Raw genomic sequence first — 27918 nt, 5'->3', positions numbered from 1 at the left:
ATAAAAGACCTGAAATATTTCAGTTAGTGTGCAATGAATCTAAAATATATGAATGTTAAATTTTCATCATTACATTATGGAAAATAATGAACTTTATCACAATATGCTAATATTTTGAGAAGGACCTGTAGACTGCTGCTCCATTTATAGTTGCTGTCAGACTTGGAGTGAAAGAACAGAACCAAAGAAGGTTCTCGGCAGCAAGTGATCCACAGTCTTTTGACGTCACGTTTTCAGTTTGACTTAGAAAGGTTGGAACCACAAGCAAGCAGGTCCTAACAGTAGTAACGGCTCCACGTAACCTGAGTCGACCCGTAGTGAACTGCTCTGAGTAGGGACTAGTGGAAAAGGGGCATTAGAGATAAGATGAGGAGCTGCATCATCCAAGGGTGAGAGCTTGAACTAGAGCCCCTGCTGCTACATATCGAATAGAGTCCGCTGAGATGGTTCAGGACACCACCTGGATGCTGCCCTTTGGTGTGTTTCAGGGCTCAACCCACAGAACAGACAAGCTGAAGGGAGCTTCCTCTGTTGGGTGACCGGGTTCTACCTTAGAGATAAAGTGAGGACATCTGTCATCCGAGGCAGAACTGCTACTCCTCCACATCAAAATGGGTCTTATTTGACCAGGAACCTTCCTTTGAGGGTTTCCATGAATGTCCTATGGGGAGGAGACTCCAGGAAGATGTTCAGTACTTTGGCCTTGGGAATATTGTGTAAGAGCTTGAAACGAGCCTCCTGATGAAACTCTGACACAGAAGGTGGCGCTAAAGATACAACAGGCTGAGATAGAGGACAATCCAGCAACAACCGATTGTTTTAAATGAGTTATGCTCGTAACCACATCTGTATTAATTAACATAAAGGAACCTCAGAATCAGAAACTGCTGAAATCACAACAGGTGGATGACAAATCAATACAATGTCGCCTCCTACTGGACAGGAGACTAAAACGACTCACTGAACAGTATGAATCTGAGCACAGAGGCATTAAACTGGTTGTTAAGACTTTAAGGAACTCTTGGCATCCTCTTTTCCAAACATCTAACCTGTTTTATTAAAGGACTCCCAACATTTCAGCTGAAAGTTGTTTAGTGAAGTGAAACTGAAAATACATTTCTACTCTGACCTATTAAAGAAATATGCGAACCAATGAATATTCTTCAGGAAAACACACCAACTTAGGTGATAATGGAGTTTTTATTTCTTTGTTGCTGGTTCATAAACCAACAGCTGCAGGAAACAGAAGTGAATAAACTGCAGAGAGACAAAGACGCATAGAAAGAACGACACAAAGCTTGGCCTTGTGAGGACAGAGACATCAGGACACAGCAGAGCTCTCAGTGGGTTCGTCCGTCCATAAAGTTCATCAACCCGCTGCACAGAAACAACAACCACGTGTTTCTGAATGACGGCGACTGCACACATGTACAGTAGGGGCTGTGCTGCGGTGGATCAATTACGCCACGGTGGACGTGTGGGTTTGTTTTCCACACAAACAGAAGAGCCATTCACTGATAGCCTAACATCCCAACGCTCAGTCTGAATGCAGTTTCATCTGTTTGTTACAAATGATCAAATCAAAGTTGGATTCAGTTTCTATTTGAGGGTTCAGAAATGTTTTCCCAGCAGCTGGTGGTATAGGAGTTCCTGACTGGTTCGGTTAATGAGCCACTGGGAGTTTTTTGGTTCCTTTCAGATTTTCTTTTCAAACATATGCTTGATAATTTAGTTGTGGACAAAAAGAAGACTGGAAAAAATGGGAATATATATATTGCGTCAGGAGTATTGTTTGGATCGGAGAGATGAGAACATTGCTCCAGGGTTTTCTGGTAAAGAAGGTGCTGAGCTAAAAGGAGAAGGTCTGGATTTATTGCTCTATCCTCTGCCTATGGTCTCGAGATATGGATCATGACTGAAAGAATCGGATCCTGGACACAAGCAGCCAGAATTCTCCCTCATGGAGCTCGGAGTAGAGATGCTGCTCTGCCACATCAAGAGGACTATGTCGAAGTGCTCCATCTGTTTAGGATCATTCTGAAGGTTTTCTGGTGAAGGAAAGATCCAGAGCTCTACAAAAAGAATTCAGTCAGCAAATTTGAGTTCTGTGTGGATTTTCTCTGATCCAAGTCAACTCAAATATATACATAATCCTGTAGCAATATTTGGATGAAGGTTCTGCTAGCCGGTTCCTCCTCGGCCACACTCATTCTTGGGCCACCAGCAAGCGTTTGGCATCATTCTGGTGGATATTCCAACATCCTTCTTGGCAGAGTTGGTATGGCTGCTCTCCTGGCTCTCATGAACCCAGCTTCTAACCAGTTTCTGTGTAAGGCCCTTTATTCAGCACCCAGCAGTTTCAGCAGGAAAGCAGTAGACCTCTCTGTTTGATCACAGTGCCCTCCGTGTAACAAGGAGACGGACACTTATTGAAGGTTCTGGTGGGCTCAGTTCTTCCAGCCCTCCAACTGGACAGCAGTGTTGCTCTGTGTTCCTGCAGCAGCAGTAAAGATAGGCAGGTTCGGCCAGTCTGAGAGAAAAGAGTAACCACTGCTGTTCACTCTGATCTGCTTTTACTACACTGTTTTTGTATGTTTTGCTGCATGTGACTCACCATCAGACTCTGCAGCATTTATAAACAGCTTCCTCTTCTGAAGCTGCAGCATGTAAAAGTTTCTGCTTCTTTTTTAGACATTTTTCTCTGCTCACTACATGTTTTATTACTCCTGTCACTCAGGAGAGCTGCAGGTCATGGTTGTCACTTCGTGAATTTACTGTTTTAGTGAGTTACTGTTTGAATTGTTGTTCACTTGTGAGTAATTTAGCTATATTCAGCCAAATACTGAGTTATGGCGGAGATGTGTCCCAGCTTGGAATAAAACTAGATCATCCAGTTAATCTTGTTTTACTCCAGTTTAAAGCCCAGGCAGGAAGCAGATTGCTCCAATATTTACCATCGGCATAGAGGAGTATTAATACTGAAAGAATAATTTTCAGCAAAAGAACATAAACCATCCTATTCAAATCAGAAGCTTTGGATAAAACTCTGAGGTCAGATAATATAACAAGCATTCCCAAAGAAACACACGGCTGGATTTGCTGCACTCCAGCGTAGCTTTAATTAACCCAAAAACACCTGATGGATGTTTCTGATCTCTGCGGAGGGTCACTGTGTCACTTTTCTGACCTGCTTACACACACACACACACACGGCAGCCTCACCCCGACTCCTGAGATTGAAGCGAGTCTGATAGATGGAATCAGCGGAGGCTCGGTGTCAAGCATAGGTCAGATACATCAAACACACTCACTCGAAGCAATAAATGCTGAGACACGTCCACATACACACTGACGTCTGATTGAAAACATCCTCCCTGGACGCTCGGTAAATAAAAACCTGATGACACGGTGGCGGGACCAGCTGCAGGATTCATTCTGCTGTTTAATTTAAGCAGCTTCACGGCCTGCAGCTCACACTCCATTTTAGTTTTTTTTATTTCAGTGAATCAAGAATATCCATCAACCCTGTATGGAGCAACAAGATCTTCTCTAAATTACAACGCTGTTTATTTCTCTTTGGATACACGTGTGTTGTGGTGGCTTTGAATGTGTGCTCATTGAAATGCTAAAAATATCCTCTAACCGACTAAATGTGGCCAGACAAAAGCAGCAGTAGAGAGGAAAGGCCTTTTCAGTCCATGAACTGTGTCTGGAAGACAGACCTCTGGTAGCTCTGGTCTGCAGCCTCTTTGGAAACTCCACCGTAGCTCTTAATAACTTTGGCTAAAAATGATAAAGAACCATCTAAAGTTTTAAATATAGATATAATTATAAATGCAGGTTTTTTCTATCGACTAATTGCATTAAATGTCCGCACCAGAATGATAATAAAGGTTCCAGTAAGACTTTCTTAGGTCGTTCGGTTGTAAACTATTTGCTTTATTTTACTCCTTTTCCACAGATATTAACATCCCAGAGAAGAAATTATATCCATACTCCATCTTTCCTTAAGCTTAAACATGAAGATAAAATGGTGGTGATGACAAATTTCCTATAGTAGATATTTATCACAAATTAGAAGTTGTCTATTTTTTTAAAAGGTAACGGCTCTAAATCCGTTTTTCTAGCTGGACTGAGGCTCTTTGGGTTGTAAAGGCTCCTGACCCACCTCATCTCCCCTTATGAGCTGCATCTATAGGTTCGACCCTTATAGTTAGACAGGTTTCAGATTCAAACATTTAGGATAAATCTGTTATTTTAAGGTTTGTTTTGTGGCACCAGTGGCCTTTATTTTGTCATCTCTCTTTGAAAACAATCAGACAGGAAATGTGATGAAGAGAGGCACATTCAATTCAATTCAATTCAATTCAATTCAATTCAATTCAATTCAAAAATACTTTATTAATCCCAAAGGGAAATTAAATATTGTTGTAGCTCATATTATGAAGGTTTCCTCAAAGAGCCGCTGTAGATGCTGATGGCTGTGGGCAGGAAGGATCTCCTGTAGCGCTCCGTCTTACAGCAGATCTGAAGAAGCCTCTGACTGAAGACACTCTGTTGTTGTAGGACAGTCTCATGAAGAGGATGCTCAGGGTTCTCCATAATGTTCTTCATTTTATGAAGAATCCGTCTTTCCACAATGATCTCCAGAGGTTCCAGAAGAGTCTCCAGAACAGAACCAGCCTTCTTTATCAGCTTGTTGAGCTTTTTTAAGTCCCTGGTTCTGATGCTGCTTCCCCAGCAGATGATGGTAGAAGAGATCACACTTTCCACAACAGACTTATAGAAGATATGCAGCATCTTGCTGCAAACACTGAAGGACCTAAGCTTCCTCAAGAAGTATAGTCTGCTCTTCTTGTAGATGGCGTCACAGTTGCATCTCCACTCTAGTCTGTTGTCCAGGTGAACATCGAGGTATTTATACTCCTCCACCACCTCCACTTCTTCTCCCATGATGGAAATAGTGTTTGACTTATTCCTGTTTCTCTTAAAATCTACAATCATCTCCTTTGTTTTAGTCACGTTCAAAATGAGATGATTGTTTCCACACCATGCCACAAAGAGGTCCACCACCTTCCTGTACTCAGCTTCTTGTCCATCTCTGATCCACCAACGACTCCAGAATCATCTGAGTATTTCTGCTGATGACAGGAGTCTGTCTTGCAGCACAGGTCACCTTGGCCAAGACTCCTTTTGATGTGGAGGAGCAGCAGCTCTACTCTAAGCTGCCCCAGATGATGGAGTTCTCCCTCTCATCTCTAAGACAGAGAAAGCTCATTTCAGCTGCTTGTTTCCAGTCCTGATCCATATCTCAGAACCATGTGTAAGTGTTAGAGCATGGAGCAGTAAATCCAGTTCCTTCACCACCACAGATAAAAGCAACAACTCATCGCTGCTAAAGGTTTGGTCCAGTTTTCCACCTCCTGCTGATTTTCATCAACATGCTGAGATTTCATCATCTGTGAAACAAGCCAGTCAAATCAAGTATGGTCCTACTGTAGCCCAGAAGGGACAATCCACACAGAAGCTCTAAGTATGCACACACACACACACACACACACACACACACACACAGTATTTAAACAGAAATGAATGTCATTAATTAGATGATGTTCTTCTGTGAGCTTACAGCCATTTTTAGAACAGCTCCATGTGTTACATTAAGGAGATTTTTCCAGTTTGGGACAAGGACGGCCATCCTCTTGTTGTCCGTTTCCATGGTAACTGAGCTCAGGTGAAAGGTATGGAGAGAGGCAGAGGCGAGGTGTCTCTGGGAGCGTCTCATCCATCACATCCAGCAGTGCAGGTTTATTTGGTGACTTTTAGCTTTCACTGTCTAACTTTATCTGATAACTGAATATTTAAAAGATGGACGAGAACTTTCTGCTCTGCTTCACAGATTTTTACAGCCTTTCCTCTACTGTTCCTCTTTATTACTGAATAAAAAACAGGAGCGAAGAACCAAAGCTTGATTTATAAGTCCAACCTTATTGTAGGTGTTTAATAAGCTTAAAACACATCACTTCTCCACAAGCTGACTAAAAGACCTGGTTCATCTCTGGGAGAGTTGAGGAAACTGCCTGATCGTTAGATACATTTCAGTGGAGACAGCAGTGATTCTGGTGATGTAACATCAGAATTAAGCTGAAGTCAGAAGAAACAATAGTTGGTCTAAACCTTCCAGAAAAAAACAAGGAAACTATGTCCGACTGTCGTTAAACCTGTGAGAGACATAATTATTTGATCGTCTTGCTGATTTTCTCAATATACAGATTAAGAAACGAGGACAGTGAGACTGAATATCAACTAATGTTTAATTTGCATATCATTAAAATATGATGCTAAACCAACAAGCCTGAATTCTGGCTGCCACACATTGTTTATGTAGTGCAAAGAGTTCAACCAACCAATCAAATGACTCAATAACAGATACTCCTGAGGTCTTCTCAGCTCCAACGTCTCCACCACCATCAGCAGCCAGATACCATCCCAGACAGGGCGGTAGATTGGCACACGGCTGACTGACTTTGCAGAGAAAGAAAACGTCCTGCAGCAGAAGATAAACTGGATTTCCTGAGAGCAGCTTTGAGAAACATAAAACACACAAACATTTCATACCGGAGCAAGAAATCTGCAGATTGTAAACCTCTTTGTTTTAACCTGAAACATTTTTGGTTTTATTTTCTTGGTAGAGGTCATCAGATTTTAGTCTCACGTGACGTCACAAGCCCTACAGACTGACTAGCTGTTCTCTCCACTGCATGTAAACTATTGAGAACTACTCTGGGTTTTACAGAACTTCACTTCGAAGTAATCAGAACTCTCTGCTTGAATGCTGAATCCCACGAAGACAAAGTCACACAGTCCACTCCAGAAGACAAACAGTACAGGAAGACCCAAACACCCAGAACTGGAGGGTTGTCGTCTCTGGCTGCAGAGAGTAAACCGGCTGAACAGTCCTGGATTCATCTGTTCACTTTCTCACTGAGACATATTTTACTTTCCGGATAGGTTCTGAGAAACTAAAGTAAGAAACTACACACAAACAGGCGAATCTTTGGGCCGTCTGACCCACATCCTGACTGATCTCAGAGCGGCTCTATGGTTCCACATAAGAAGGCCGTGCTGGGGCTCGACTCGGTTATACCGATGATGTGAGTAAACAGCTGGCATCCGAACATAAGGTCCAACATGTGGGGAGGCTTCTTTATACTTCCGTTCAGCTGAGCTAACTACTGTTTGTAAGGAGGAAGTTAAACATGTGGTCCTGAATCCTGGAGAGTTAGTCAGCAGATAGCAGAGAAAACACTGGCAGAAGGTGGAACCTTCTGATGGTCCTACTCCGGGTTAAAGAACATCATAAAGCAGCAGTTTGTTTGTCTACATGTGCAGATGTTCTTCACACAGAAAAACCAGAGCTGCACAGAAAAGGCAGGAAAAATCCCAGACAGAAAAACAATGAATAAATGTTCTGAGTTAAAGAAACATCCTTCCTCCTGTTGTGTGACAATCACAGGTTCCTTCACATGGAAATTTCTCTCTCATTTACCTCAATACAGCAACAATGATCACTGGAGCACTATTAAAATTACTTGGGTTTTCAGGAAAAAGCAACACTATTGACTCACAGGCAGACGGCAGGGGTCCTGGTTCAGTTTGACCCCCTGCAGCCCTCATTCTCTGCAGAGAGGAAGCTTCACAGCCAGAATACTTCAAGGAACAGAACCAGAAACTGTTGGAGAAGCTGAGAGGTGCTGCTGAGTGCCAGAACAGAGACGATGCTTCACATCAGTTAATAACGGAGACACATTCTTTAGGTGAAATAAGAGTTTCATCAACGAACATCCTCACATCTAATGAAGAAGGATCATGTTTGAACTCTGGGCCAATTGTCCTCTGACAGTTTTAATTCTTACAAGTCACTTGTCATTACCCCTCTTAGTGCTCCCAGAGACTCTCTCCTCCTCCTCAGTCCCTTTTTAACCTCCAACCTTCTCCATCTCACGCTTCATCTCCGCTAGGATCATCTGTCACAGAGCTTTCCTTATTTCTCCCCTGCCACAGATCATATGTTCTTCCAAGCTTTATTTGTTCCAGTCTCCATCTTCCTCACCTCCAACTGCCCCCCCGTCTCATTTCTCTGGAGACTTTAAGTGCATTAGGATAAAAGGCTCTCCACCCCTCTTAAGGTCTTCCTTCGGGCTCTGCAGCTCTCTCCTGAAGCTTCCTCTCAGGCAAAGTGAAAGAAGATCACTCAGAGTGCATTTCACTGAAGCTGGCCGCTGTGCAAAGCAAATGTTTACCATTAAGAAATATGATTTAAATATATTTTACGCATAGAGCTGGCAGTATGTGCCAACTATACAAAAGGAGAATAAACTTTTTCAGTGCTAGATCAGGAGTCACAGAAGTTACATTAGGAATGGAGTTCTGTGGGTTTTGTTGTTGGCTCAGTAGTGGACCACTTTTTAATGAAATGTTCTGGCTAAAGATTATTCCAGAGAACGCCACAGAGGGATATTTCCAACGTTTCCAGTCTTGCATTTAATGAAAATATACAAAATAAATGTTGGATCACAGAGAAGGTGTGATAGGAGATGGAGGTCCAAATAGACAGAATGTCAGAACCACTCTAAACACTGCTGTCATGATCGCATGCTCACAGAGCAAATCATTGAAATCATGAATAAATTTGTTAGAAATGAATAAAATTTGATGATAAAACATTTTTCTAAGAATTAGTTGGTGCATTTCTGCATGAAACAGCATCATCAGAACCACACAGTTTCCCTTTTCAAGCTGATTCAAAATGACAGGGAAAAAACCATAAAAACCAGGAGAACATTGATGAAAACCGGTTCTTCTTCATTCAGCTCCTCATCACAGCGAAAACAAAAGCCGCTGCTGCAGGGGTGTGAAAACTTCATACGGCTGGTTGGTTTTTTTCCCCAAACAAAAGCTAAATATTAAATATATCGTCATTATATTGCCAAAGAAAATTATGTGAACAAACTCAAAAAGGCAAAATCTCAAGTTAAGTCAAAGAAGAAGCTGAACCATCTCTGGAATCTTAGAGGAACTTCAAACTCTTCAGTCAGCAACAAAAACTGAGCCAAACAGAGGAGTAGGTCACAAAGCTGAGCCACATCAGCCATGGATATGTCTTTAATCATGGGTCCACCAGCGCTCCTTTAATTAACAAAGTTCCCGCCAGTCCACTGACCGGCTGAGTGATAAACAACCAGCAGGAGACCTACAACGATGGCCTGAAGCTAATGAATCTGCAGCTCAGGAGACCAATGAAAGTTCAATGCTCTGAAGAGAGGAGCTGCGCAGAGCTGCATGTTCAGATGTCTACCAGGACACCTCCATCCAGAAAACAGAAACAGAGAAAACTGAGGGAACTAAACACAAACAGAGAAGAAGGAAAACGACTATGAAATCCCGCAAGAGACCAGGAGGAGGAGAAGTGGACAGAAATCAGACCTCATTAACAGGTGTCTGAATTTTAATTTAACACTGACCTCCTTTTCTGCAGGGAAGATTAAAAACTAACATAAGTGGATATTTGTGCTGTTTTCTCTCTGCTGCAGTGATGCAAACAAAGTTCATATGGTTCCCTACTGAGCTGATGTTACCTTCAGGTCTGACAGCTTCAGTCTCTGAGCAGCCTTGCATCACTTCAGGAGGAGGAAACAGATTGCTGCGCTGCACTTTGAGCTAACCTTAAACTACAGACTGTTGGAGCTTTTGTCATCTTAGCTAATGTCCTACATTTCCAAAAGTCCATCCAGACGCTGAGGAGGGACTTAAAGACCAAACAGTTTCCTGCTGATGACGATTCTTCACCAGAATCAAGTCATTGATTTATTTTTTACTTTGTGTTTCCTTAAACTCCTTAAGAAACGGTTTAAAATGCTGGTTGCTACTTTAATTTTCAACCAATCATAGATCACTGTGATCCAATTATTAACAGTCACCACCAGGCATGGACCAGCTTCAGGTCACGATTTGAACACAACTGAAACATTGTGCCACACATTTCTTTAAACTCTGCTAATTAGGATGCAAAAAAGACACAATATGGTGTCATCAATAAGAGGCTGTAGATCACATGAGAAGAAAGAACCAAAAGCACAGCTGACTGGACACAGGTAGAGCCTCTATGGATAACACCTGCTTCCATCTGCTAAAAACAGCCTCATAGCTGGAGTTTAACTGCTTAGTTTGCAGGTGGCTGAAGACGAGAAGAACACCGGGCAAAGCTAAACCCAGTAAACACTAAGCTAAACAGATGGAACGTTCTCAAACAAGAGAACTGGTGCAGAACTGGTGTAGATAAAACAGTGGACAACAGCAGAGCTGACTGGTTAATATGGAGATCATATGAGGAAGATGTAACACAGCTTTGCTGCACCCTAAATAATTGAGAGGCAAGAGAAATGGATGAATAATAATAAATGATTTGAATAATATCTAATAACCATTATTACAGCAGTATGTGATATTCCAGCAGAAATAAAAACTCATGCAATCCTACTTTTAAAGAAATCAGGTTATGCATCTGAAATATTTCTTGGACTTTGATGTTTGAATACTGAGCAACCAGGGAGTGTATGCTGAAGGTTCCATGTTGCCAGAACCTCAAACCAATCTGTAGAGAAGAGAACCGTCGGGTCTGTTTGCAGTTTAGCTGAATTTATCGCGAAGTTAGACAAATTAAAACTTCTGAATTTAAAGTTATTTTATCAAAGGTCAACTTATTGTTATTATTATTACAGAGATCCTTGCAGTACTTCAGACACAGATTCGGTTCTGTTAGTCTGGATCTGTCAGTTTTTCATGAAAAGTGTCACATAAAAAATGGTGGGTTCCTTGTTATCCGTCAGGTTTAGAGCTGCACTATTTCAGAAGAAATGTGAAATGAAGAAAGAAAAAGAGTGAGGTGGGAGATGTCCACATTCCAGGGAGATGAAGTAACCACCTAAACATCTGAGAAAGTAAAGAGAGCATGTCTGAGTGAAACAGTGGTCCACCACAGTCTGCAGCTTATCTTCATTTTTCTTCCTAAAATCCAGGTTTGAGCTCGTTCTGCTGTGTCAGCAGTGGATCCTATTATCTGAACTTATTATGTTAACCATACATAACCATTATGTGGTGCACACCTCCATAAAGCTCAGTTAGAATCCATACTTCATTTATGAGCTATATACTTTTAACAATAAGCAAGAGAATTATGCAGTGATTCAACAGAGCTACAGAAAATCCAGAAAGTTTTCACTCTTTCTGCAAATTATTTCCGTTTTTTACTGTAAATCTTTGTTTTAATCAATCAGAACTTTTATGTTATGTTAACTTTGTTCTCATCAGGGCAGAATCTTTTAATAAAGCCTGCTTAGCAGATGAATGTTGCTGCTGCAGATCTTCATCAGTTTTCCTCCTCCATCAGCCCCTCAGGGCCGAAACATGAAAGGTGCCCTCCCTCGCTCAGGTGCATCTTTTCCTCGGAGTTCACCACGTCTCCGACATTTTACTCTCACACATCCCACAGATTTGAATACACAAAACAGGCTGCTCTGATTTGTTTAGGCATCCGAGGAGTCACGTCGGCGCCTCGGGCCGCTGATAAGTATCTCTGCTCTTTGATGGTGGCACTCGCATACATGCATGCATGCATGCAGGCTGGCCGGCGCCAGCACACTGACACTCCCACAGAGGAACCCAGTCTCTCTGATTGGTTCCACTCTAAAGCAAATTAAATCATCTTCCTGCGATTAGACATACACTCTCAGAAATCAGACATGCTGCTGAACCTTCAGATAACATGAATTACCCCAGGATGAGGAGACTGATTGCTGCATGAACTATTTAAGCTCTGTTAGGTATAGATATGTGTGAGGTAGATGTGCCTGCTGGTGTTCCTAACAAGCTGCTCCACTCCTTCCTTATCACATTCCCTGATGCTTCCAACAACAGACCACAGCCCATGGCTGCTTTTCCTTCTCCTGTTCCCACTCTGCTGCACTTCATCTGCTCTATAAACAGAACATTTAGAAATGAAGGTACGCCAACTAAACATGACCCCGCCCCCCCATGCCAACACGCATAAACACGTATGAACGATCCCTCCATGTCCACAATCAGCCCACCAACCTGGACCTCCACCTTTTAAAGAGCATCTGGGAGAGAACCGAGGGGAACATCACTGGGCTGTCTGATGAGGCTGGTTGATATGCAGCGTGTGATGTTTGGTTCTGTGACTGAGTTCATGCTTGGTTCTGAGATCTGTGCTTTATCTCAAGAGTGCTGACGAGATTCAGAAAGAAAACAGAGAAAGTCGTGATGAATATCAAACAGCTTCTCCAGCTTCCACAGAATATTGACTGGAAAAGATATAAATGTGACTTCCCTGGTTGTAAAACCGTAAACAGGATTTGACTTAGTATAAGTGTTAATATTCTTAATGAAGTATGTACCTTTGATTTAGTTGTGTAATTATTGGCTTATCTTTAGTGAGCCACGGTGTGTTTCCATTCAATCTGATGCTGATACAAATAAATGTTACTGCTGAGGGACAAATAAAGGTTCATTCTTAATATTTTTGTGTCTTAAGGATTATATTTCCTCAATAAAAGACAGCAAGAATAAAAAAAAACATTAAAAACGTGTCTTTTAAACATTTTAATTTAGTGTTGAAACAATCTGAAACCTCTGGGATGTTGTTTATGGTGGACTTCAGTTGAATCCTTTTCAATTCAATTCAATAATACTTTATTAATCCCAAAGGGAAATTAAATATTGTTATAGCTCATATTATGAAGGTTTCCTCAAAGAGACGTTGTAGATGCTGATGGCTGTGGGCAGGAAGGATCTCCTGTAGCGCTCCGTCTTACAGCAGATTTGAAGAAGCCTCTGACTGAAGACATTCTGTTGTTGTAGGACAGTCTCATGAAGAGGATGTTCAGGGTTCTCCATAATGTTCTTCATTTTATGAAGAATCCTTCTTTCCACAATGATCTCCAGAGGTTCTAGAGGAGTCCCCAGAACAGAACCAGCCTTTTTTATCAGCTTGTTGAGCTTTTTTAAGTCCCTGGTTCTGATGCTGCTTCCCCAGCAGATGATGGTAGAAGAGATCACACTTTCCACAACAGACTTATAGAAGATATGCAGCATCTTGCTGCAAACACTGAAGGTCCTAAGCTTCCTCAAGAAGTACAGTCTGCTCTGTCCCTTCTTGTAGACGGCTTCACAGTTGCATCTCCACTCTAGTCTGTTGTCCAGGTGAACACCGAGGTATTTATACTCCTCCACCACCTCCACTTCTTCTCCCATGATAGAAATAGTTTTTGACTTATTCCTGTTTCTCTTAAAATCTACAATCGTCTCCTTTGTTTTAGTCACGTTCAAAATGAGATGATTGTTTCCACACCATGCCACAAAGTGGTCCACCACCATCCTGTACTCAGCTTCTTGTCCATCTCTGATCCACCAACAACTCCAGAATCATCCGAGTATTTCTGCAGATGACAGGAGTCTGTCTTGTACTGGAAGTCTGAGGTGTACAGAGTGAAAAGGAATGGTGAGATTACCGTCCCCTGTGGTGCTCCTGTGCTGCTGACTACCTGGATAGACTCACAACCCTTCAGTCTCACAAACTGTGGTCTGTTTGTCAGGTAGTCTTTGATCCAGGAGATTGTTGAGGCCTCCACCTGAGTCTTCTGGAGTTTCTGACAAAGCAAATCAGGTTGGATTGTATTAAATGTTCTGGAGAAATCAAAGAACATGATCCTCACAGTGCTGCTGGCTTTATCCAGATGACAGTGGGTTTGTTGAAGCAGGTGTATGATGGCATCTTCAACTCCAACTCCATAGCGATAAGCAAACTGAAGGTCCTGATGGTTTACTGTTTCATTTATTTCCTTTGTACTTCTTCCTGTGTTCTTCACTTGATGTGGACCATGTTCCATTTGTTGGTCTTTATAAGTTAAAAAAAAGACCAGAACGTTTTGTGGTTCTGAACTCTGTACCTGAGAAGCTCAGTCCAACAGAACACGCGATGGTCCGCCCGTGAAACTAATATTTACACAGATAGCGTTGGCTTATGTCGTCCAGAAGGTTTCCTCTTTCACAGCTGTAGATACAAGACCTTTACTGACCTTTTCCAGTTGCTCTCAAACATCAGGGTCGTAGCGTGGGAAAATATCTCTGAACAACGCTTTGTGTTTGCCTTGTCGTCTGAAGAGGTTAGCATGTTTCCTCTGGCTGTAGTCGCCATGTTAGCAGAGGTTAAACCTCCAGCAGCAGTTCAGGGAGAAGAGGGGCTCAGGGTCTCTGTTCTTGCAGCGCTACTGGAAGAAGGAGTCAGTTTATATTGATTTTGAAGTAAATAAGCAGCTTTGAATAATTTTTTTATATCAATTATATCGATATTTCAATTACTTTGACAACCCTAGTATCTACGTAGGTCCAGATTTGAAGGTAATTAAAGGCATTTAGTTAAACATCAGGAATATAAAGTAGTCATGGAAAAAAATGGGAAATCCCCTTAAATCTTCAGTTATTTTGAAAGAAATGTTTAAACAGGACAGTTTCTATTGTTAGAGCAGCATCTGTCAGCACACGAGCTCCACTCGGGTCATCCTAATGAGAGAACGAAGTTCAACACGCCAGAACATGTTGGTCTAATATTCATCAACATTTGTGGAGCGCTTCAGTGTTTGAACCTCAGGGTTTATTCCCTGCTCAGAATAAACCCTGCACGGTGGTGATACTGCACGGTGGCGCAGTTGGTAGCACTGTTGCCTTGCAGCAAGAAGGTCCTGGGTTCGATTCCCGGCCTGGGGTCTTTCTGCATGGAGTTTGCATGTTCTCCCCGTGCATGCGTGGGTTCTCACCGGGTACTCCGGCTTCCTCCCACAGTCCCTGCGATGGACTGGCGACCTGTCCAGGGTGTACCCCGCCTCTCGCCCATAGACTGCTGGAGATAGGCACCAGCTCCCCATGACCCACTATGGAATAAGCGGTAGAAAATGACTGACTGACTGATGTTTAAACATTGATAATCTTATTTTTATTTATCTCTGGAAAACAAATTGAGTTAATTGATTTAAAAATAATTAATTAATATAATTCAATTTAATTGAACTTAAATTTGTAAACTGAACCTTGTTTTACTGCGATGGATTGGCGACCTGTCCAGGGTGACCCCGCCTCTAGCCCATAGACTGCTGGAGATAGGCACCAGATTCCCTGTGACCCACTATGGAGAAGCTGTATAGAAAATGACTGACTGACCTGACATATCAAACATAGGATCTCAACGAAAATTTGTTTTCTAGCTTAAGAAAAAATTCAGACACCCTACACCCTAATAGCAAATGTGACCACCTCTGGTCGAAATGACTTCAGGGAGGTTCTTCTTGTATCCGTCTACAATCTCTGACATCGGTGTGAGGAAGAGACCAATTTCAGAAGTCCTCCTTTCATAGAAAGGCTCACACTGATGGTGATGATCAGGTCATTGATGCATTTGCTCAGCAGATCTGGGCTTCTGCAGCAGAAAAATGTTTCATTTCATAAACAAAACTGTATTTTCAAATCTTTCATGGTACCAGATGGTTGTTTAAATCGGTCCTGATACATTAAACATTAGAACTCACACTGCATATTAATGCTGACTAGTTTATCAGGCAGCATCTATCATATAAACCTCTTTAGTGTTAGACTGCTAAGCGCTCAGTGTCATTTACAGATAAAAGCCTGGGCTGATGAAAACTGAACACAGGTAGAGGAAACACTTCCTGCACAGATGTTCGTAGAACATCGAGCAGGGAATAAACCCTGAGGTTCAAACACTGAAGCGCTCCACAAATGTTGATGAATATTAGACCAACATGTTCTGGCGTGTTGAACTTCATTCTCTCATTAGGAAGACCCGAGTGGAGCTCGTGTGCTGACAGATGCTGCTCTAACAATAGAAACTGTCCTGTACATCACATTATTGTTGTGGACTCAAAATAATCATCACTTTAAAATTCAAACCTAAAACTAATTAAAATATTCAGACATTTTCATCAGTGAATTTCTTTGGAAAAGTCATAGAACTTATTTACATTATTTTGCTTTTACTACTTGGAAGAAACCATCTTGAATTTAAAGAGCAACACAAACATCAGCGAGTTCCCTCACATCTGAAGCATGTCAGAGGTTCTTCTGTGCAGCAGGGCTGATCTCTCACTCCTTCAGCTGTTTCTGGGCCATCTGGAGAGATGTTACTCTGACCATTCAGGTGCTGCTGAAACATCTCACTAATCCAGCAGATGGAGATGTAACAATGGACATAAAGAAGGAGGTCCTCACTGAACAATGGAGCCCTGTCCTGTACATTTTACAGAGACTGACAACCAGGCTGTGTCCAACTACAGAGTGGGACCGGGTCTTTAAAGAGACTAGGGAGGAGGCAACAGCAGCAGCTCCAACCTCTGAGCTGAAAACTCTGTCTCCCAAACATTTCATTCAAATTTCAGAAATAGGTCAACTTGTTAATAAAGGAACTTAAAATACAGTGAATTTATTCTGTGCCGTTCCTCTATTTATGGTCTCCCAGCACTTTTACACAGGAAGTCACATTCCCCAAAACACAAATCGATGACAACATGGGTTTCAGCGTCACTTCAACACGTGTCTGTGTTAAACTGGAACTGAAGTCACAACTGCCAACTTGCCAGAAGGACAGCACCATTGTGTCAGCCTTGAAGAATCTGAGAAGGGAACGTGGCTGAACTTCTCATCACAACTGAGTTAAACACAAACCCAGCTTTTAAAGGGAAAGGTCCGCTGCTTCTACGATATATTATCATGACAAAGATTTTATTTTTAGCACCGGATGGAGAACAACAGGGATCCCATCTGATGTCACTGTGGCCCAAAGGTAACGACTGCCAACAAGAGGAAATGTCAAACATCAGGATCTTAGAGAAGCAACTGATGCCCATTAATCTGGGAAAGGTTATAAGGTCATCTCCAAACTATCTACAGTCCATCATTCTACAGAGAGAAAGTTTTTCCAAGTGGAAAACATCTCAGACATCTGCCAGTCTTCCAAGGAGTGGACGTCCTAGCAGATTCACCCCAAGGTCAGAACGTGAAGCTCAGAGAAATGACCAAAAACCCAAGAGCCCAATCTCAGGCTCTACAGGCATCAGTTAGCAGGTTATAGGTCATATGGCTTTTTGAAAGGGTTAAAGGAGAAATCCTCTTCTCTCTAAAAAACAAGATGGCTGCAGGATTGCAGAGCTGCATCTGAATGAAGAATAAGACTTCTGAAACTATGTTCTCTGGTCAGATGAGGCCAAATTAGAGATGTTTGACCATGATGTCATACCATACCGCATTTATAATGCACAGGACCATGTTTGGAAAAAACCAAACAAACCATATCAGCACAAACACCTCATTCCAACTGTCAAGCACGGTGGTAGACAGCTGGTGCTTGTTTTGCTGCCACTGGATCTGGGGACCTTGTAGTCATTGTGTAGACCAATAACTCCTGTGTCTTCTTACTCGGTGTTCTAGAGACAAATGTAAGTACATCTGTCTGACAGCTGAAGCTTGGTCCAAACTAGGTCATCAACAAGAAAGTGACCCCAAAGAGCTACAAAAGAATGACTAAAAAGAAAAGACTCAAGGTGTTAACCTAGTTATGGCCTAGTTAAAGTCTATACTTCAATCTGGATCAAAGGGTGTACCTAGTTGCACTTTTATCTTTTCCATGTTAGCTTTAATTGTGTTTAATAAATAATCAATTGGAATCAGTTACATGTTTTTTGTTTAGTTTAGGTAGTAATTTAGTTAGGAGGGGTGTACTTACTTTTTACTATGACAGCACGTCCTCTGGTGTCATAGCTCCTTTTCTAAAATCAAACCATGCAGTAAATTAGGGCCTCATGATGTATGTAAAACAATAAAATGTGATTTTACTGGGATGCACGGTTTGCAGTGGGTAGCATCATCACCTTGCAGCAAGGAGGTCCTGGGTTCAAATCCCAGCTTGTAGTCTAACTGCATAAAGGGGGTTGTCCATGTGACAGTGATAGTGATGCAGCCACGATTAGTTGGTGTTTAACTGAAGCACAGAAGCAGTGTCAGTGGTGTGGGTGTCTTTTAGCAAGGACGGAGAAATGTGTTTAATATCGTAAAAATCAGCCATTGGCCAAAGCAGCAGTATTAGTATCAATATCGGCCCAAATGTTCATAACGGTGCACCTATAATATATTTTATTGACAAGCAGAGTTTGTCTGCATAACACCTGGAATATTACTTCCTACCAAATACTGCCCCCAAACAGGACTTTTAGTACTATATTGCAAACTCTAATATTGTGATGAAAAATATAACAGCTGTACACAAACATTCAACAGATTATATCCAAACAGCATCATTCCCCCTTAATTAAAAACAGCGATTGCATTTTAGCTTTAAGCTGAGTGTGATAGCTCTCAGGTGAGCATCCCTTTCTGATCAAGCACCCTCACAAAGCTGCTGATGTTACGGCTGAACATCTGCGAGCCTTTGGGAGGACAGAACCATACGCCACCCAAATGTTAGGTGATGGTATAGGCAGAGGAGGATGGATACTGTCTCACACCACAAGGGTCGATATCAGGGCGGGGTGGAGGTCTCTGGGGTTTCTCTCTCAAGGGAGCAAGAATCACAATTATTAAGAAGCAATGATTGTTCTATACGAGCACAGTGCAGCAACCAAGGGGTCCTGAGGGGGCCCGAGGACAACACTGGGGTTTAATGTGCGCCCCTGCCTCCAGCTGCGGCTCCAAGCAGCGCACAGACTCATCCCAGCCTCTCCAGCTGCTCAGAAGTTTAACTCCAGCACATCCCAGTCTCCTCAGAACCAACAAGCCCAACAGAACTCAGTCACCTCCGCGCACATGGCTCAGCAGCACACAGGACGCAGACATGTCAGAGCAGCCAACAGACACACGCTTTCTCTTACCGTGCAGAGGAGAGGAGATGCTGCAGGAATTATAAATCCTTACTTAGAGACTGCATGTTCATCCGGTGAGAAGCAGGCTGCTGCTGTGAGGGAATAATCCGACTGTCACTGACAATAAAGCGAAGAGGAGGAGGAGGAGCCAATTAGAAACAGAGGAAATGATTGTTGCAGGAAATAAGACAGTCAGTGTTTCCAGCTGGATGACTCTGAGGCGGTGGGGATCATTTTAAACTGCAAACCCTGAGAAATTACAGAAAAAATATCAAAATCCAACCCAGGAAATATCCCAGTGTCAGTTATCCCGCCCCCATCTACAGAAGCTGCGGATCCACAGTGCTGCAGATTTCCCCTTCACTGTTTTTCTCAGTAAAATATGCAGAGCTGAGATTAAAGGGGCCTGTTTCCATACTGAGAGGTAAAGCGCCCAGTCGTCTGCATATCTCTGCAACTGGCGCCATCTACTGGCTGGCATCACTTAACACAAAATCTAGAATTTCCCGTTCGTTACGCACAGAAAAACACAAAATACTCGAGTATATTGCCATTTGATTTAATTATTTCTACAGTGTCAAACCATTTAAACTTACTTACATTTTGTCTGTCACATAAAATCCACTCTGAGGTTTGTGGCTGTGAAGGGACAAAATGTGGAAAGGTTGAGGGGTAGTGAATACTTACACTAGGCATTATGTATAACGCCAAAACCAGGAAAGGACTCTAAAGGTGATTTATAAGACAAATCTAAGTTATATTGAATTCCTTCTAATTTAATCAGGCAAAATCAATTTAATTGTAATACAATACAGTCAGAATTTGTTTACTAATAAAAGAAAATCACTACAACCTTTCTATACAATTAGCAGACTGCATCAAATCTTGACATGGATACAATCTCTCATGCTGAGCAGGCATGTGGTGAACGGCTCCATTTTAACAGGAAGAAACCTCCAGCAGAACCAGAATAAAGCTCGGTATTTGACTACTATCCGAGACGACAGGAAGGAGACACAGAAAAACACAAACACTGAGCCAGGAGCACTTTCTATCTGAGATTAAAAAAAGGAGAGAAAACATAAATTTAAGGGGATCTATGACTGCAGATGATGCAATGACTGGAGAGTAGTGTGAGAATGTAGCAAAGAGGGTGAAAGTGGTCATTATGTCCTCCAGCAGCCTAAGCCTACAGCAGCATAACTACAGAGATATCTCAGGATAAACTAAGCCACTCTAACTATAAGCTTTATCAAAAAGGAACGTTTTAAGCCTAGCCTTAAAAGTAGACAGGGTGTCTGCCTCACGGACTAAAACTGGGAGCTGGTTCCACAGGAGAGGAGCCTGATAACTAAAGGATCTGCCTCCCATTCTACTTCTAGAGACTCTAGGAACCACAGGATCTAAAGCTGTCTGAAATTACCTGGAATTATCCAGAACTGAAGATATCCTCCTTCATTTGAGATAAATGGCAAACTCTTTATAACAGCAGAGCTCACAGCAGAGGGTCACTCTAATAAGCTGGTTATGTTTAGCTTTATGCCATTTATTCTGAACCATCAGTGAAGGTGTCAGCAGAACACGGGGGCATGTGAGCCGTGACAAACATGAACAAACATGAGTGGGCTGGAATGGGAGCAGATGTGAGCCCAGAATGTCCGCCCCCCAAAGCTCGATCATCAGAGTGTGCTGAAGGCCCCCATCAGCACGACGGCAGGAATGTGAGTAAGCTGCTGTTAACCTGGTTATTATTAGGAGCAGCCTTGCTGTGTTTGTAGTTTTGAGGAGGGTGAGCGTGAAGAGGAGCAGTGACACACTGAAGAGGCTCTAAAGATCAAGGATAGATGTGCCTGAACAGGTGCTGGTTCCTATTATAACTCAGCTGATAAAGGGAGTTAGATGTGATTGTGTTCACAAACTCACAAACACTTTGCGTTTCTGGACAGAAGCTGGCCATTTACATGTCATTATTTCCATAAATAGGATTTCTATCAGAATGACGTTTGGACTTTGACTAGGCCATTTCTGCACCTTGATTCTTTTCTTTTCCAGTCATTTTGTTCTAGATCCAGTGTTTAGGATCATTGTTCTGTAGATGACCAGGTTTGGACCCAGGTTCCGCTGTTGGGCAGATGGGCTTACATTTGTTCAAATTCTAGGACTGTAGTTCCACTCTCGGGACAGAGACAGCTCTCCCGATGAGCTTGTCAAGTGTGTTGGCATCATCTGTCTTCGTCCTGCTGCCCCAGCACACCACAGCGTAGAAGATGACACTGTAGACCACTGGGTGATAAAACATCTGCAGTATGGTCCTGCAGACGTTAAAGGACTGAGTCTCCTCAGAAAAAGAGTCATCTCTGCCCTATCTTGTATAGCGTGTTGGTGTTAACGGCCCAGACCAGTTTATTGTCCATGTAGAACCAGGGGCGGGGGTACTCTTCTTCCTGGTCTACCCACAGCTCTTTAGTTTCTCCTATATTGAGTTCCATGTGGTTTTGTCCATGCCAATCCATGAAGCTGTCCACCACACCTCGGTATTCAACACCCTGGTCACGGTTGATGCAGCAAACAATGGCAGAATTGTGAGCTGTACCTGAAATCTGAGGTGTAGAGTGTGAACAGAAAAGGCTAAAGAACTGTCCACCGAGGAGCCCCTGTTCTGCTTAGTATAGTGTCCAAGGTGGTATTGTGCAACCTCACATATTGTATTCTACCAGTGAGGTAGTCTCCAATCCAGGTGACCAGAGAGTCATTCACCTGCATCTCCAGGAGTTTACTGCAGAGTAGAGCAGGACCTATGATGTTAAAGGCACTGGAAAAGTTGAAAAAACATGACTCTCACAGTCCTGCCTGCCCTGTCCAGGTAAGAGTAGCCTCTGTGTAGCAGGTAGATGATGGCGTTGTCAACTCCAATACGTAGCTGGTATGTGAACTGAAGGGGCTCCAAATGTGAGTCCACCACTGATTGGATATGCTTTAGGCACAGCCTCTCCAGAACCTTCTTGGCATGTGATCTTGTTAGCCAGCGACCAAACATTCCCCATAATAATTGATGGAAGGAACGCTATCTTTTTCCTGCTCTGCATCCCAGACGTTTCCTTCTTAGCTCCCTGGGAATTTCATGTTTCTGTTGGTGTCTGATCAGCTGATTACGTGTGTAAACAATGGAGCCCCGGCCACCTCCGCCAAGACAGGGGACCGACGTAATAATTACTCCAAACACAATAAAAAAAACAGAATAAAAGTGCTGACAATTTGGATATTTGCAATTCAAACACAAAAAAGACACAGGGAAAACTCTGGCTGGCTGCCGCTCAAAGCAGCCCTGGAAGGTTCATGTGGTGGATCAAAGGTCATATGAACAGGACCTTTAACCTGTGTTGTAATTATGAATATGAATATATTATTTAATCTTAATATTTTAATATTTTATCAAATAATATTTGGGTCTGTTAAGGGTTGTCCTGTGAATACCAGCCCAGTAAGGCGATGGTATTAGGACAAAATAGAAAGGTGTGAGACGAGCTCTGACATTATTGAACAGCATAAACTCTGCACATATATGGAATAAATTCACATAATTTCTTAAAATACAAGAATTTATTAACAAAAATAAGTCAACTCAAAGTCCAACATACAGGGGTTGGACAATGAAACTGAAACACCTGGTTTTAGACCACAATAATTTATTAGTATGGTGTAGGGCCTCCTTTTGCGGCCAATACAGCATCAATTCGTCTTGGGAATGACATATACAAGTCCTGCACAGTGGTCAGAGGGATTTTAAGCCATTCTTCTTGCAGGATAGTGACCAGGTCACTACGTGATACTGGTGGAGGAAAACGTTTCCTGACTCGCTCCTCCAAAACACCCCAAAGTGGCTCAATAATATTTAGATCTGGTGACTGTGCAGGCCATGGGAGATGTTCAACTTCACTTTCATGTTCATCAAACCAATCTTTCACCAGTCTTGCTGTGTGTATTGGTGCATTGTCATCCTGATACACGGCACCACCTTCAGGATACAATGTTTGAACCATTGGATGCACATGGTCCTCAAGAATGGTTCGGTAGTCCTTGGCCCTTCTAGCACAAGTATTGGGCCAAGGGAATGCCATGATATGGCAGCCCAAACCATCACTGATCCACCCCCATGCTTCACTCTGGGCATGCAACAGTCTGGGTGGTACGCTTCTTTGGGGCTTCTCCACACCGTAACTCTCCCGGATGTGGGGAAAACAGTAAAGGTGGACTCATCAGAGAACAATACATATTTCACATTGTCCACAGCCCAAGATTTGCGCTCCTTGCACCATTGAAACCGACGTTTGGCATTGGCATGAGTGACCAAAGGTTTGGCTATAGCAGCCCGGCCGTGTATATTGACCCTGTGGAGCTCCTGACGGACAGTTCTGGTGGAAACAGGAGAGTTGAGGTGCACATTTAATTCTGCCGTGATTTGGGCAGCCGTGGTTTTATGTTTTTTGGATACAATCCGGGTTAGCACCCGAACATCCCTTTCAGACAGCTTCCTCTTGCATCCACAGTTAATCCTGTTGGATGTGGTTGGTCCTTCTTGGTGGTATGCTGACATTACCCTGGATACCGTGGCTCTTGATACATCACAAAGACTTGCTGTCTTGGTCACAGATGCGCCAGCAAGACGTGCACCAACAATTTGTCCTCTTTTGAACTCTGGTATGTCACCCATAATGTTGTGTGCATTTCAATATTTTGAGAAAAACTGTGCTCTTACCCAGCTAATTGAACCTTCACACTCTGCTCTTACTGGTGCAATGTGCAATCAATGAAGACTGGCTACCAGGCTGGTCCAATTTAGCCATGAAACCTCCCACACTAAAATGACAGGTGTTTCACTTTCATTGTCCAACCCCTGTATTTCAATTAACAAACTCTTTACTTTGCTAAAACAATCCAACTAAACTTCCAAGCAGAATTAAAGAATAATGAAGACTAATGGACTATGTACAATATAAACTAGTTGATTAAAGATGATTGATAATTATGACCAAAAGAGTGATGCAACATTACCATGCAATGTTTATGTTTGAGAACCAAGGATTATCTTGAAGAATCTGGAAATGAAGTTAAGTTAGTCTTGGAACCAACTTAGGAAATAATCAGCAAACGTTTAGACAACCATTCACAATGCAAGATCAGATAAAACATTATTTTAATAAAATAATGTTTTAAATAATGATATGCTGAATAAAACCAACCTTCTGGATGACTAATTCTCAATGGTGTCTCATTAGCTGCCTTTATTTATTAAAATAATATTTAAAGAAATATTATTCTGAAAAAGAACCAAATATTTCTGGAGAAATGGGCTTCATTGTGTTACCTAGTTATCATGTTTAGTAAAATAATATTTAGGGAAATATTATTTTACTGGATTGAAAACCAACAACCTTTCTGGGTAAATGATCTTTAGCAGGCAAGCATGTGTTCTTAGCTGTTAGCGGTTAAAGCTAACAAAAGAAGCTTATAGTTTATCATCAGAATCACACATATATCTTTAAAATACCACTAATGAAAGGGTTAAAATGCATAAGCGCAGATGGCGCGTTATGGTCGATCTTCTATGTTTAAAATCACCCTTTAAATAAAGTTTGTCTTAACTTTCAGAAAAAACACCAAACACAGAACACAAACTGAGCAGATAATCTGCTAGCACTAAGATGTTTCAACACAAACAAAACCAAACTTCATAAAACGAAATTTTTTTTTAGGTTATTTCATTCTAAACTACTTCTCTCTGCCCAAACCTAACTCTCAGGTGAACCGTGCTGAGGAAAAGTTGTCTGGGCGATGAAGTTTGAAGAAAGCTTCTACAGTGAAGAAAGGATTAGCTCCCAGCTAACCTCCGTAGCTGTGGGGTGGGGCGGCTCGCTCTGTCGGCCGGCCAAACTGCACGTTACTGTTGTAACCACGATGATCATGTTCCTGTTGTCCTTCCTTCAGACCGGGAAAACCGCTCCACTCGGCGTTGTAGAGACAGGGTCTCTGCTGGGAACTCTCTGGAACACAGTTTGCTTATGTAGACCTCAGAGAGAAAGTCAAGCGACGCTTGTACCTTAATTACCCCGTTCATGAATGAATACCGGATACACAAACAGGAATTCATTTCTACTAAACTTAGTGCATATGATAGCATGATTGTATGACACTCTTGGATCCAGTTTGAAGAGTTGTGTCTATTTGCCTGCAAAGAGACATTAGCGCACTGTTTCTCTCTGTCCAGACCCCAGGGGACCCACGTACAAGAGACAGGATGTCTGCAAAAGTGGGTTTTATCTGGACAGGGACGTCACGGGAAGTCCATTGTTTCTCCTTTTTCCTGGCTGTGCTGGAAATAGGTTAATGCGATTTATTTTGAAAGTTCCAGAAAAGTTCGTACCAGACTTTCATGTTGTAACCCTGGCTGGGTCCCAACACCTGCTAACTGAAACTGAGGCCCAAAGAAGCTGAGATGGAGCTTATAGGTTTTTGGTCATTTCTTTTAGCTTAACGCTCTGACCTTGGGCTGAATCTGCTGGGACGTCCACTCCTGGGAAGATTGGCAGCTGTCTGAAATGTTTCTCTTTTGGGAATAATCTTCTCTCTGTAGAATGATGGACTTTAGATAGTTTGGAGATTACCTTTGACCTCTTCCTAGATTGATGGACAACAAAATTTGCTTCTCCAAGGTCATTGCTGCTGTATTTAGCAATAATCTTATTGTTAAAGTTATTATTATTATCATTTCACTGACAGTGAATCTATTTAAATTAGTCCTATACCTGGACAGACAGACAGACAGACAGACTGTTAGGTTTTGGTCCTTTGTTAGTTTCTCTGCACTTCCCTGCCTGTGTTACTGTTCATATTGGATTAGGTTCATAATTTATTCTTGTGTTTAGACTACTTTCTGGATTCCTGTGTTTTTTGAGTTAGTTTATATTATCCTTATAGATCTGGTTCCCCCTTGTTAATGTTCTTCAGTCAGTCTCATTTTTTACTTGCTCCACTTCATTTAGATGTTCTGTTACCTCCCTGTCATTTGTGATAATTAGTCTTTCTCCCTCAGTATTCTTTACTGCTAGTCATGTAGCTTTCAAGCTGGTTCTAAAGATCAGCCACCTCTCACACAGGATAATATTACAAAAAGGAAGAGGAGATACCACAGAAGAAGAAACAACTGTTTTTAGTTGTTCTGTTTTCTTTTTTTCTGCACATCCGACTTCTGTCTAAGCAGATAATAAAGTTGCTGCAACACCTTTTCTCCTGTGTCTCCATGACATCACAGCAACTAGTCTGAGTGGACCCGACCTACCAGGGTTTTCCTTTCAGAGCTGACTAGAGTTTTGGTTTCATGAGTATCTTTCATTAAACCTCACTTTTATCATTGCAGCTACTCAGTTTTCATATATTAAGAAACCCTTTTGGACCATAAATATTAGGCTGTTAGCAGAGGAGTTAAAGTGTGGTTACATTTTTATGAGAAGTTAAAGCCACAAAAGGGTTTCATGTTACTCTATGACAGCCATCAGATGGCGCTCTTTCACCACAGATAAAACATCCAGTTGGTGTTTTTAATTCTCACTCGTGTTTTTATTTATGGCTATTATTGTCATTATGTCTTTCAATGTTAGTTGTTTCCTTTGGTTTCTGTTTCCTGTGCATTTTGGGTTAAACTCTTAGTGTTAGTCTGGCTGATTAAGATCCTTTTTTGTGTGCTGTTTAGTTCGCTCTGTTTATTAATCACCTTCTCTCAGTTCCTTGCTTAGATTCTCCCTCAGCTGTTCTGCATTCCTCTGATTTTACTCTCCTCATGTCCATGTTGCTGATCACATCTCTCAGTATTTAAATTCAATGTTTTTTTGCTCATCACTGGATTCTTCCGTTGTTCTCACCCTGGTCCAACGTCCTCATTCTCCTCGTGTCATTTATGGAAGGTCTTTCATTTTCATCATTAAATCATCTCACAACCATGCACCTGCCACTGTTTTTTAGTCTGTGTTTGGGTCCATCAGAACCACAATACATCACACAGAAAGGATGTAGGCTGTGGGGTACAGAGGATGATTTATGATCTGAGTTACAGCCGGCTGAAATTTACCTTAAAATCTGCTGCACTGTTTCCAAAAGGCTTCTGATTGGTCTGAAGATGTGGCTTCAGTTCAGAAGCAAATCTGTCGTGTCTGAGACAGGTCAGCTGATCTGAAACTTTATCGCATATGTAAATGAGCTCTTCTTCATCTCTTCACTTCTCTATCAATATCTGGACCATGAAGGAGACGGTTCTGGTGATGAATAAGTCAACTCCATCAGCTCATCCTTGGTCAGAGGAGCCCAAGATGAGTTGGAGGTTGGATAGGTTCAGCAGCTCAGAAGATATCTTGTTGAAGTGGGAGATTTCACCTGTTTGCATTTCTAATTCCTGGTCAATCCTGACCCTGCAGTTACCAGAGAGCTCAGAATGTTCAGTTCATAAATTAAATAATTTCCATCATATCTGTGATTTATTTATGTCACTAAAACCAAAGCATCAAACAGAAGTAACTGGGAATTTTTTAACTCCCAGTTTCTTGATTAATTCCTGCAATTTTGAAGCAGATGCTGAATCATAACTTCTCAATTAACTTCTTGTTCGGTGCTGCAACCCATCCTAAAACGGGTCACTCAATGATGGTTTTTCGTGTCTTCTAAGTTGTGCTGAAATGGATGGTGACAATACTGATGAAGATGATATTGGAGTGTCTTCCTGCTGGAATAATCCTGGTGCTTCATCGGCATTCCCAGTCACGCTCCATGGATCTAACCTGTTTATTCTTGTTCTCCTAAGAAACTGACCATTATCCGAGTCAAAGTTCTGCTTCAATGAGGCGAGACAAGCTGGTGTCCAGTAGTTCAT

The 27918-nt window shown here is 42.0% G+C and overlaps 1 protein-coding gene across 2 annotated transcripts in view; it reads right to left on the bottom strand.

Annotated features, from left to right (window-relative positions):
• The window catches only part of pcbp4 (poly(rC) binding protein 4), a 149457-nt gene extending 130108 nt beyond the window's left edge, over positions 1–19349 (bottom strand). Inside the window, exon 1 of one of the 2 annotated variants that reach the window (XM_047347812.1) lies at positions 19011–19349. The gene's annotated coding sequence lies outside the window, so the exon portion shown is untranslated. The remainder of the gene's footprint in view (positions 1–19010) is intronic. The other variant, XM_047347814.1, reaches the window with a different exon arrangement.
• Positions 19350–27918: the final 8569 nt, after the last annotated feature.

This window comes from Girardinichthys multiradiatus, chromosome 20 (genome assembly GCF_021462225.1).
Source record: "Girardinichthys multiradiatus isolate DD_20200921_A chromosome 20, DD_fGirMul_XY1, whole genome shotgun sequence".
NCBI classification, from domain to species: Eukaryota; Metazoa; Chordata; class Actinopteri; order Cyprinodontiformes; family Goodeidae; genus Girardinichthys; species Girardinichthys multiradiatus.
This window is presented reverse-complemented; position numbering and strand designations above follow the sequence as displayed.